The 12590-nt window shown below is 37.4% G+C and overlaps 1 protein-coding gene across 4 annotated transcripts in view; it reads left to right on the top strand.

Annotated features, from left to right (window-relative positions):
• Nucleotides 1-12590, top strand: part of LOC149535178 (uncharacterized) — a 41730-nt gene that overhangs the window by 15606 nt on the left and 13534 nt on the right. The gene's annotated exons all lie outside the window — the stretch shown is intronic.

The raw sequence follows: 12590 nt of genomic DNA, 5'->3' as shown, positions 1-12590 counted from the left end.
TAGCTTTTGAAAACCAAGAGCTAGGTTGGAGGGTATTGCTGATTATAAGAAAGGAATAAATTAGAAAACACACAGCTATTGATAAAAGCCATGAACGTGTTGAATTGAAAGCAAATCTGTGGACTCATATTATTGGTGATGATTGATAGTTAGTGCTAGGTAAGAGCTGTGGTTCTAGATGGAGGTTAAGAGTTTATAAAATTGCTAATCATGGGAGGCTGCTCACTTGAAGAGATCTTAATCCTTATTATTTACAGAGGACATACATTGAACAATTAATTAATTTTTTTTTGGTCAAATGATTTCTTGAGTTTGTCTTTGAGACTAAACAATCCTAGATGAAGTGAGTTTAATTAATTGACATTATATTTAAATCCATTGGAGACTAGCATTGTTTAGCCTATTATTTCTATTTTGAGTGGATATATTGAAATGCTCACTTTAATAATGTTTCACTCTTTCCTTGTATTAAAGTCTTAGGTATTGTAATTTATTTGTATTCTAAATCTTTCAATTGCTAAAATTTCATATATTAGTTACAGCAATCACACCTACCATCCATGAAACGTATCCTCTCTCCCTAAAAGCTTCTACATTTAACAGTTGAGCCACAATGAATTACTGCCCTTAATTCTTCTTCAAGAAATCATTATAATTTGTTGTTCACACATGCATAATGAATGAATGAAATCATATTGTAGGAGTGATAGTTTCTGTGTTAGTCCCCCAATGCTTGTGGTTTTTTGCCAATTTGAACAGCTAAGATTCATTTATTCTTCTACCCATTTGATTGGGGTGCTTCTAGCTGATGGAACACCTATCCTTTCTATCAGGGATTTACAGAATAGCAAAGTTGCTTCATCTGCCATTTCTATGTTTCTTTCTGATTGAAGTTACCTCTTAATGTTGGGTTTAACTGGATGGCATTATCTAAGCTTCGTTAGGACATTGCCATCTATGTTTGGTCTCCAAGGCCTGAGAATAATAGTTGCATCTAAGACTATGCTGAACATGCATATGATCTCATATTTTATTTGTTACATTCTCTTTATGGACTTGTTTGTGTATTGATCTCCCAGTCAGGGTGGAGGTGGACTGGATGGAGTGATCCTGATTGAGAGACATGTTGTGGGTCCTCACTTTATGACTTTTTTTCTGCCACAGCACCTCTGCTGTGCCTCTTACGTATAGACATTCTGCCATAATTCCTTTATCATGTTCCATTTAGGCCCACTACACTAGCCTTGAATAGTGTAGATTTTTGTTTATGTTTGTTCAAAATGAATGATGGGTCTGGTCTGTACCTTAAGCCTTTGGGACTTCAGACTCGTGATATGGTATTTCTCTAATATTAGAATTCTGAGCTCAATGCTGAAGGAACATTGATTGCATCCTCTGCCCTGTGCTCACAGAACATCAAATTGCACCATGGACGGTTCACCAAAGGAAGACCAGCATCAATATAGGCTTTGGAGATATGAGAGGAGAGAGAACACTGGTGAAATCATAAAATATAACTACTGTGATCCGCTTGGATTTCTGTTCTGTTCTTCATCTATTACATTTCTCCCTCTCTCTCTCTCTCTCTCTCTCTCTCTATTGATAAGATTATTCAAATTAACTAAGGAGACTAATGGTCCAACAAGTGACACTGAGTATTCCTTTGTTCACTGCCTTTAATTGAACAAATTGCCACATTTATCATTTTTTCGTATTTCTTTGGACGCTCCCTTGTTTATACTGTACATTTTTTAATCTACAGTCTTGATTTTTCTTTTATCACTTTCTTGGTTCTTGTATATACAGCCTTGCACTATATCTTTTGACTGTATAAAAAGAGGCCTTGCACCTTTTATTACGAAGTAATTGGAAATTATTTGCTTGTTTTAGATTAAGGTAAAAGCAGGTTTTGAAGGGGCCCCGAAACCCATTATTTGCTTGTTATTAACAGTGATCAAGAGATCAATTTATACAAGAGACTGAAAGATGTTTCCTTAAGAAACAATTGTAAAGAATAGAAACATTCTATTCTAAAAACATGTTGTGGGTCCTCACTTTATGACTTTCTTGTACCGAGAGACATGTGGGTCCTCACTTTATGACTTTCTTTCTGCCACAGCACCTCTGCTGTGCCTCTTATGTATAGACATTCTGCCATAATTTCTTTATCATGTTCCCTTTAGGCCCACTACACTAGCCTTGAATAGTGTAGATTTTTGTTTATGTTTATTCAAAATGAATGATGGGTCTGGTCTGTACCTTAAGCTTTTGGGACTTCAGACTCGTGATATGGTATTTCTCTAATATTAGAATTCTGAGCTTGATGCTGAAGGAACATTGATTGCATCCTCTGCCCTGTGCTCACAGAACATCAAATTCCACCATGGACGGTTCACCAAAGGAAGACCAGCATCAATATAGGCTTTGGAGATATGCGAGGAGAGAGAAAACTGGTGAAATCATAAAATATAACTACTGTGGTCCACTTGGATTTCTGTTCTGTTCTTCATCTATCACATCTCTCCCTCTCTCTCCCTCTCTCCCTCTCTCTCTCTCTCTCTCTATTGATAAGATTATTCAAATTAACAAAGGAGACTAATGGTCCAACAAGTGACACTGAGTATTCCTTTGTTCATTGCCTTTAATTGAACAAATTGCCACATTTATCATTTTTTCGTATTTCTTTGGACGCTCCCTTGTTTATACTGTACATTTTTTAATCTACAGCCTTGAGTTTTCTTTTATCACTTTCTAGGTTCTTGTATATACAGCCTTTCACTGTATCTTTTGACTGTATAAAAAGAGGCCTTGCACCTTTTATTACGAAGTAATTGGAAATTATTTGCTTGTTATTAACAGTGATCAAGAGATCAATTTATACAAGAGACTGAAAGATGTTTCCTTAAGAAACAATTGTAAAGAATAGAAACATTCTATTCTAAAAACAGAAAACTAAATATTAAAAACATTCTAATATTTATAGAAGATTACAATAGATAACCATTAGATACTAAGCAGAGATAAAAGAGACTATCTACTATTGTAATACCCTCCCTTAATGGTTAATCTATTCAGAGCATGAAGCTATCAAAAAGCATAAAAGGCAAATTTTGTCTGTGTTGGTGTAAATAAGTATTTACTTATTACACTTACTTAAGTTTACTTAGGTTAATGCATTATTTAATTATTTTGCATTATTTTATTATTATTTTAGGTGAGACACTTAGGAGTTTGTGAACTCTCATTGAGTTACGCAACTCTAATTATGCACATGGTGTCTACAACATAGGATTATGCATCATTCACTGAGTTGTCATGTTGACAACACAGTTATCCGCACTCCTTATTTAACACATGTTGTCTACATCATTGATTTGCGTGCTACACCATTGTAGGTTTATCCTCACATCATCGCACTTAATCCCGTGCTCAATGGAGGATAACCCATATCTGGTGGACACGTTCCTGGTTGTATGACATATCATGATGTTGACTTCTATGTATTCTAAAAGCTCTCCTTAGGCCTTTATATACAGGCACTCCTAGTGTACTCTCAAGTTGGCTAAGCTGTCATATTGAATAAATATCATCATTCTGATCATACTCTGTCTATTTTGGTCTACTGTGTGCTTGTGTTGAGTTCTTTAGTTCTTGGGTGAACTCTGGCCTAAGCCAAATTCTTACATGGTATCAGAGCTGAGGGAGATTCTCTACACGTAGCCGTTCGAGACCGTTTATGCTTCAACACCTCGACACGAATTCGGAGGATCCGCAGAAATTAGGAGCGTCTAGAGCCAGGTCTGACCTCACCGTTACGTCCGGAGCATCGATTCAGTGAAGATTGACTATAAATTTGCCTATATTTGGTGAAAGTTGATCGTGAGGCAAATTTTTTTTGCAAATCGGAACCTGGAGGCCCCGATTTGCAGATTGGGTATGGTCAATTAATTGATCTGATTAATTCTTTTTCAGATCTGAATATTTATTTTATCTCTGCATTTATTTTCCAATCTAGATATTTTCGGAATTTTTTATAGTCAAGCAGAGAAATTTTTTTTGCCGAACTGGGCAGTGACACCCCAACTCGACTCTATATATTTTCGGTGGAATTATTTTATTTGTAGGGTTTTAATTAATTAATCGGCGGGCTCATTATATTAAACTCTGCGAGCATCGTACTGTGCACTGCACATTAACCCGACCGATTTAAGGCAACTCTGCACATAACTTTTGGCAAATTTTGCATTGGCCGGCGACACACTTTATCCACCGAAAATCGGCGCCTTTACCAATTTTTGGCAGCCTTGCCATTCACATTTTGCACGCGGAGTGTTATTTTTAAATCGCGTTTGAAGCGACATCCCAACGCATGTGGGATAACTCCAAAGTTTCGGCAGCAATTGCAGTTTAAAATCCGGCATCGCATAATCCTTTTCCGGCAGCATGTCAACAGTCCCGGTAATCGGTTAAAGAAAATCCGGTGTTGCCTTCCGCATTTCACCGACCCCTGCTAGGGTATATTCTTGCATCGTCAGCAGCCCCGCGCAAACTGTTGAGAACACGCGGTGCGAACCCATTCATCCATGCGCATACAATCAGCGACAAGTCAGCATCAGACGTCATCTACCACGTCACCCTTGCATACAATTTCGTATAGCTGACGTCTTGCTGACGTCATCAGAGGGCTAGGAGTAGCTGACGTCATCTTTTAGTTGTATTAAAATTGACAGTCGTCTGGACATCATTCCAAGGAAAAGTGCAACTGTTGCGACGGCCGTATGATCGTCAAATTTAACCCTCTCATTCACTGATGCAACCCCTCTCCAGATTCATTTTGGTTTTTGTAGTTTGACTTCGGGAGGCCATAACTTGTACATCTGAACTCCAAATCAGGTTTTTTGAAATTACGTAGAATTTCCTAAATTTTTCAGTGGTGCAGCTTTTTTCTAGTTTTGGTGCAAGGATTGTTCAAAAATTGCATTTTTTGGCAACTGTACCTGCATAATCCTGCATTGTGCAACTTCAAATGCTCCGTATGGGCACATCTGGAGTCGAGAACAGGTTCCATTTTTTTGAAAGTGTGTATTTTTTCATCTACTTTCTAGATTTGGCATCAGATTGTAGGGTTGTGTGGACAAAAGTGTCACTTTCAGCAATAGGGTCTTTCTTTGCATTGTAATGCTTCATAATTGTAGCACATTGTAAAGTTTCAGATTTGTTCTCCATTAAGAGGTTGTAACAAGCAAAATTAGAAGTCTACGAAGGCCAAAATTGGCAAGTGGCCCATTGTAATTGCACTATTGATAAAGTGCCCAAAGCATTTATTTTGGGGGGGTTTCTTGATTTAGTGAAAAGGGGGGGTGTTCTTGGTGTTGTGTTCTCTCTTTTCTGCACTTTTCTTTCATTTTTTGCATTATGGGCAACTTTAAGTTTACTAAATTAACTCCTCATAACTATGCTTCGTGGTCAATCAAAATGTTGTATCACTTAATGCATAATGGAGTTTCACAATATGTAGATGGTACTCTTTCTAAACCAGCAAGTGATAATGTATCAACAAGTGAAATTTCAGATTGGGTAGCAATGGATAGGAAAGCCCTAGGTGATATATGTTTGGGGGTAGATGATAAAATCATGTATCAAATCAAGAAGTGTACTACATCCAAGGAAGCTTGGGATACCCTCGAAAGCCTTTATGGGAAAGTGTCTGAAGAGGATGTGTTCAAAATCGAAGATGAGCTTGTTTCCTTAGATCCTAAGTCGTATGACTCCATACAGGATTTCATCATCAAGGTGAATGAACTAAGGACAAAGCTTACTGATTGTGGGAGTTCTATCAAAGATGACAGACTGATCTATCTCATACATAACAAGTTGCCATCGGAGTATTCCACATTTGTATCTTCTTTTAACACCTCAAAGACTACCTTAGGGTCAGCCTACAAGAAAGTCACTTTTGATGAATATGCTACACTGTTGGATGATGAAGAAAAGAAGTTGAGATCAATGGGGATTCTCAACTCACCTCAGTCCAAAGCAGTGGTGGCCAATAATGAGGGTTCTCAAAATTAAACTGGATAGTCTTCAAATAAAGGAAAGGGTAAGAAGAAATGGAAGAAGGACAAATCTGAGGATGCAGAAAAGACAACACCGCAATCCAATCAACAAGGCAAGTCCTCGAATTCCAACAAGAAAGGGGACAATAATAAGGAGAAGAAGAAGTGCGTTTATTGCAAGAAATCGGGTCATGAAGAGCTTGAGTGTTATATCAAAAAGATTGATGAGTTGACCAACATCATGAAGAAACATAATGTTCCATTGCCTAATGCTTACAAGGAGAAAGGGTCTTCTTCAGATTCAAAGGGCAAAGGGCAAGCACTCATGGCTAATTCGAACTCTTCAAAGGAATGGATATTTGACTCAGGTGCCTCATATCATATGGGTTCTTCAAAGGAGGATTTTTCTTCAATGAAGCAGTTCGAGGTACCGCACATCTTCATGGGGAATGATAGTAAAATGGAAGTTGAAGGAAAAAGAAATGTGGAAATGGAAAATGGAGAGTTTCAAGAGGTTCTCTATGTTCCAAACCTAAGTTTTAATCTCCTATCAATCTACCAAATCACTCACCTCGGAGATGGACATAGAGTTGAGTTCCTTCCAGACTCAGTAAAAGTGCACAATCTCAGAGACAATTCCTTGGTTGCAGTGGGGAAAGTGAATCATAACAAGAGGTTGTACTCTTTCTCTCATTTTGTGCTCAAGTCTCCTTCAAACGCCTTGTTATCTCAATCCAATTCAAACATGCAATTATGGTATGAGCGGTATGGTCATCTTGACTACTGCTATCTTCAGCAACTTTGCACATACCACATGGTGAAAGGTCTACCTCAAATCAACTTTTCCAAGGGTGAATGTTCAACAGATTCAGTGGATATGCATCCAGAGGGGAAGTTACAAAGAGTGAAGTCTTCTAGAGCAACAGGTGTTCTATAGATGGTTCACATGGTATTAGCAGGTCCTTTTGCATTCAGCCAGGGTCGCTACATACTCACCTTTATTGATGACTTTTCAAGGTTCACTTGGGTCTACTTTCTGCATAGTAAGAATGAAGTGTTGGACAAATTTCTAGACTTTAAGACTCATGTTGAACGCAAATCTAGAAAGGCCATCAAAGTACTCCGAATGGACAATGGAAACATGGATGTGAACAGAAGACTTAAGGACTTTTGTAGACATGAGGGAATTGATCTTCAGACTCCACCAGCATTCAGTCTGCATAAGACAAATGTTGCAGCACTGAGGATTAAGACTCTCAAATCTATGGCAAGTTGCATGATTCATGCTAAGTCTCTCGATCCATCATGAGAAGTCGAAGCAATCTCCAGTGCAACTCACATTCTTAATCGTTCTCCTCATCTAGCCTTAGATGGCAAAACTCCTTTTGAGGCATGGTGCGGCAGAAAACCTATTGTGGCACACTTTAGAGTCTTCGGTTGTCTTGCATGGACAAAGAGATCGTCTAGGGGATGCAAGGCACAGTCACCTTGGCCTTGTACCTTCATTAGTTATGAAGATAGTGTGAAGGCATATAGACTTCTAGATCCTGAGACACATCAAATATTTGTGGAGAAGGATGTACATTTTGAGGAAAGTTCACCCAGCTTGTCCTCTACTCCTCTTCGCACATCATACAGTGTGGAAATTGATAGTGACACCAACGATAGTGCTTCAACAGATTCAGACATGTGGGGTTCTATCGATAGATGCAGGGAGAGGTCACTTTATCAGTTCAGTCCACATGCATACATAGCCATAGTGATAGGTCCATAACAATAGGGTACATCCAGTCTTCCAGATACAGGTTTAGTGATAGATTTGGGGGACAGTATTGATGATCTGCCTCTTCTTCTTGATGCAGAATTACCTTCTTCAATTGTCACGAGGGATCCATCCGACTCTCTTGTTCATTCTCTACATGATCGATCCTCATAGGTTGACATGATTGTGGATACTTATGATCAACAGTTGCAGCAGGGTTCTTCATCAGTTGCAAAGACAGACAGTTCTTTGGGATAGGTTCTTCAGCTAGATGAGCAGGTTTCAGAGACATCACTTATTCATGGGATTCTTTCCACAAACAGCGAAAGCGTCTCATTTGTTCCTTTGGCATTGTTTCTTCCTAAGGGGAGGAACACCATTCTGCAGTCTTGGATCAGCTTCTTCATCGGAGCAGTCACTGTTCGGCATTCTTCTTTTGGGGGGGAGTCCATCTTGTCTCTCGTCCTCTTCTCATCATTCTCTTATGTATATACTGGATGTATGTCGTAATGGGGGGGTCTTGATTACTCCATCCATCCATGCATCCCTATTTATCTCTTTTTGGGGGAGGGTTTTTCCCACGAGGTTTTCCCTCTTTCCCCGCTTTATGGGAGATTGCATATCATTATGTACATGGGTTCCTAACATGGCCTAGTAGCTGGGACCCATTCAACATTGCATCCTAGATTGCGTAAGCTTAAGGGCATTCCCCTAAGTTGCACTTAAGGGGGGGTGTTGGTGTAAATAAGTATTTACTTATTACACTTACTTAAGTTTACTTAGGTTAATGCATTATTTAATTATTTAGCATTATTTTATTATTATTTTAGGTGAGACACTTAGGAGTTTGTGAACTCTCATTGAGTTACGCAACTCTAATTATGCACATGTTGTCTCAACACAAGAGTATGCATCATTCACTGAGTTGTCATGTTGACAACACAGTTATCCGCACTCCTTACTTAGCACATGTTGTCTACACCATTGATTTGCGTGCTACACCATTGTAGGCTTATCCTCACATCATCGCATTTAATCCCGTGCTCAATGGAAGATAACCCATATCTGGTGGACATGTGCTTGGTTGTATGACATATCATGATGCTGACTTCTATGCATTCTAAAAGCTCTCTTGAGGCCTTTATATACAGGCACTCCTAGTGTACTCTCAAGTTGGCTAAGCTGTCATATTGAATGAATATCATCATTCTGATCATACTTTGTCTATTTTGGTCTACTGTGTGCTTGTGTTGAGTTCTTTAGTTCGTGGGTGAACTCTGGCCTAAGCCAAATTCTTACAGTCTGCTCAAGGTGCTTTGCACTGTTCGTTGTGGGCTGTGAACTAGATTGCTTAGATAGGGCAGCTAAGTGATTCCGACATTCAATCTTCATATGCCTATACTTGTGGCAATAGTTGCATTGAAATTTTTCTTCCAGGAGCCTTCTGAATTTGGAGTAGACGTTGTCTGTTGAGAAGACTGCTGATGAACCAAAACCACCTTATAGTTGTCGTGATATTCGAAGATGGTTAGCATCTGCTGTTTCCACGTACCATAATGGCGACCGTTGAACTTTTGATTTCCCTCGACCAAAATATTAGTTAGAGAAGCCATAGCATGTTTTTTTAGTGAAAAAGCATGAAAATCTGTAAAGGCACGTTCTTGGAGGCAAAAAAATAGAAGACCCAAAAAATTTGAAGGATGACCCAAAAGAGAGCTCGAAAAATCCAGAAAGAATATGTTGTTAGTTTCTAGATCCACTGTCTCGAAAATCAAGGCGTGAAAATCGAAAATTGGACAACCCAGTTGAGCTCTTAAAAAACCCACCCAAGAATCTCTTATTTTATTTGATCTGGTACAGAAAATTAGGGTTTGAACAAAAGCGGCCTTGGCTGCAAAAAAGCTTCAAAAAATGGTGGAAATGTGTAGAAAAAAAGAGATGAATCTGGACAGAAATGGTTTGCAGAACCAGAGCCACCTTATCATTGTCGCGATATTCAAAGACGGTTAGCATCTGCTGTTTCCACGTGCCATAATGGTGACCGTTGAACTTCTGATTTCCCTCGAGCAAAATATTAGTCAGAGATGCCATAGTATGTTTTTAGTGAAAAAGCGTGAAAATTTGTGAAGGCACGTTCTTGGAGGCAAAAAATTAGAAGACCCAAAAAATTTGAAGGATGACTCAAAAGAGACCTCGAAAAACTTAGAAAGAATATTTTGTCGGTTTCTAGATCCGTTGGCTCGAAAATTGAGGCGTGAAAATCAAGGCAGCTAGAAAAATTGGACGACAACCCAGTTGAGCTCTCAAAAAACCCTCCAAGAATATCTAACTATTTTTGATCCGGTACAAAAAATTAGGGTTTTGAACAAAAATAGCCCTGGCTGCAAAAAAGCTTCAAAAATTGGTAGAAATGTGCAGAAAAAAACAGATGGATCTGGATAGAAATGAGTTACAGATTTGAACCAGAAGTCGGCGGATTGAGATCTCTCAGAATGGAAACCCTAGTCAGATTATAGAGAGAGTTGGAAGCAAATATGCATGTAAATAATTTCGAAAATAGAGGTAGATAATTTCAACCAAGAAATTATAAATATTTTCGAAAAAATTAGAGTATTGGCTTTGTTACCATATTACGAAGTAATTGGAAAATATTTGCTTGTTATTAAGTTATTAACAATGATCAAGAGATCAATTTATACAAGAGACTGAATGATGTTTCCTTAAGAAACAATCGTAAAGAAAAGAAACATTCTATTCTAGAAACAAAAAACAAAATATTAGAAACATTCTAATATTTACAAAAGATTACAATAGATAACCATTAGATACGAAACAAAGATAATAGAAACTATCTATTATCATAATACTTTTTACCCATTGAGAGGCTTGTGAACTAGAGCCCCTTTTTAATGCCTGCAGGTAAGCAACATTATCTATGTTTGCAATAGGCAAAATCCTTGGAATGCACAAATATACATGTTATATATACTATAATCATTAGTTGTCTTTTTGGTTTTCTTGCCCAAATTCCGAGCCTATGTCTTTAGAGCAACTATTAGAAAGGATACAAGACCCACTATAGTTGCAGGCTAAGTCACATAGGGTTTGCCAAATTTAATCCATGAAGTTTGAGATCAGGCAAAAATACAAATCATCTAAAAAGATCATTTCAGTTCACACTTAGGGTCTGTTTGGCTGCAGGAATAAGAATATGGGAGTAGGAATATGTATTTTGGAATTGTTATTCTACAATAGAAAATAAGAATATGTATTCCTATTCTTGTTTGGCTCAGTCGGAATTTGATTGGGAATTCATGGACCAAAAAATTTATGTTTTCTAGAATAAATAAAATTGGAATAGGAATATGTATTCCAATTCCACCTATTTAGTTGGAATTGCAAATGCTCATTTTTGGGCCAAAATTGGAATACGTATTCCTATTCACAATTCCGATTTGGTGCACCCAAACAGAGAATTTGAAATTTTAAGAATTTACATATGCCTATTCCACTCATATTCTGGCTGCCAAACGGACCCTAGGGCCTAAACTTTGTGTAAATGAGGGCTTTGAGGTTTCCTAATTCAGTTCTGGTGCAGATATGCTGCTAGGACTGCTTAGGTTCTTTCCTTCATGGTGTAAGTGATGATAATGATTATAATTTATAAACAACAGTTGAATCTGCAACATGTGATAAAGTAGTTCCCAGTTTTGGCCATAGGGATTAGAGGTGCAGATCTGTTTCCCTGTTGCAGAGGGAATGGAAATTACTCTGTGGTTCAGGCATGAATGAGTATTTTAATTTTTAATTGAATCCAGATTTATTGCTGTTCCCTTATTTTCAGTTTTGTTACTGTTAACTAAATTTCTGTTTTGTTGCCGTCTATGGTAATAATTTTTTAAGTTTCTCAATTACATTAATTATATTAAATATATTTGTATTTGCATTGTTTTCCCTTTTTCGCATTCTATTTGATCCATCTGTTAGACATAGCATTTCTTTGTTCATAATTTTTATTGACTATATATCAAGAGTAATATATTTTATTTAATTTAATAAATTTCATTATATTTTACACATTTTTATTAATTAAAATCTCATATTTGTAAAGTACTTAGATTAGATCTATATTGTACTAGATTTTTTTGCAAGTTTCTTTTACCAAGCTTCATCTGAATAGTATCTTTTCTGAACACAAACATGAACCTTGTGACATAGGCTGCAGGCATGGGGGCATTAATGCTGATACAAGTTTGTCAACTAGTGAACAAGCAGTATCCCCTAGTTCTGAACTATTTGATATGATTTTATGAGAGGGGCAACATAAGTAAAGGACTTTTGAATGTGGGCTAATTTAGGTCAGATTAGAAAAATGCTTTGTTAAGTATGTTTTGACTGTTTACTTCAATCCTTGCAGCATAGAAGCTATGTTTGTTGAAAAAAATGAAATACAAAATGTTCCAGGAAATATGACATACATTCAAACAAAATAATTCAGGAGGCAATTAAATAATGTACGGCTTTTCTAGCAAATGTCCCAAAGCATTTAAAACTTTACTTAGAACTTCAATATAGTATTCAATTAAGATATTTGAATGTGGGATGAGCAATTTAGCGTTGACCCTCTGTTGTCCAAAACTGAGTTTTATATGTATGGACAAAAAAGTGGGAAAACATTGGCCAAAAAGTGGGAAAACCTCAGTTTTCTTTAAGTCTTGGCAGTATCAGTACGTCAAACCATGTTTATAGACCCAAACAGCTGAGTAGTTGTT

The sequence above is a fragment of the Cupressus sempervirens genome, chromosome 10 (genome assembly GCF_028749045.1).
Source record: "Cupressus sempervirens isolate cs-2001-9-10 chromosome 10, ASM2874904v1, whole genome shotgun sequence".
Taxonomy (NCBI): domain Eukaryota; kingdom Viridiplantae; phylum Streptophyta; class Pinopsida; order Cupressales; family Cupressaceae; genus Cupressus; species Cupressus sempervirens.
The sequence above is the reverse complement of the archived record's forward strand: the minus strand, read 5'-3'. Positions and strand labels throughout refer to the sequence as shown.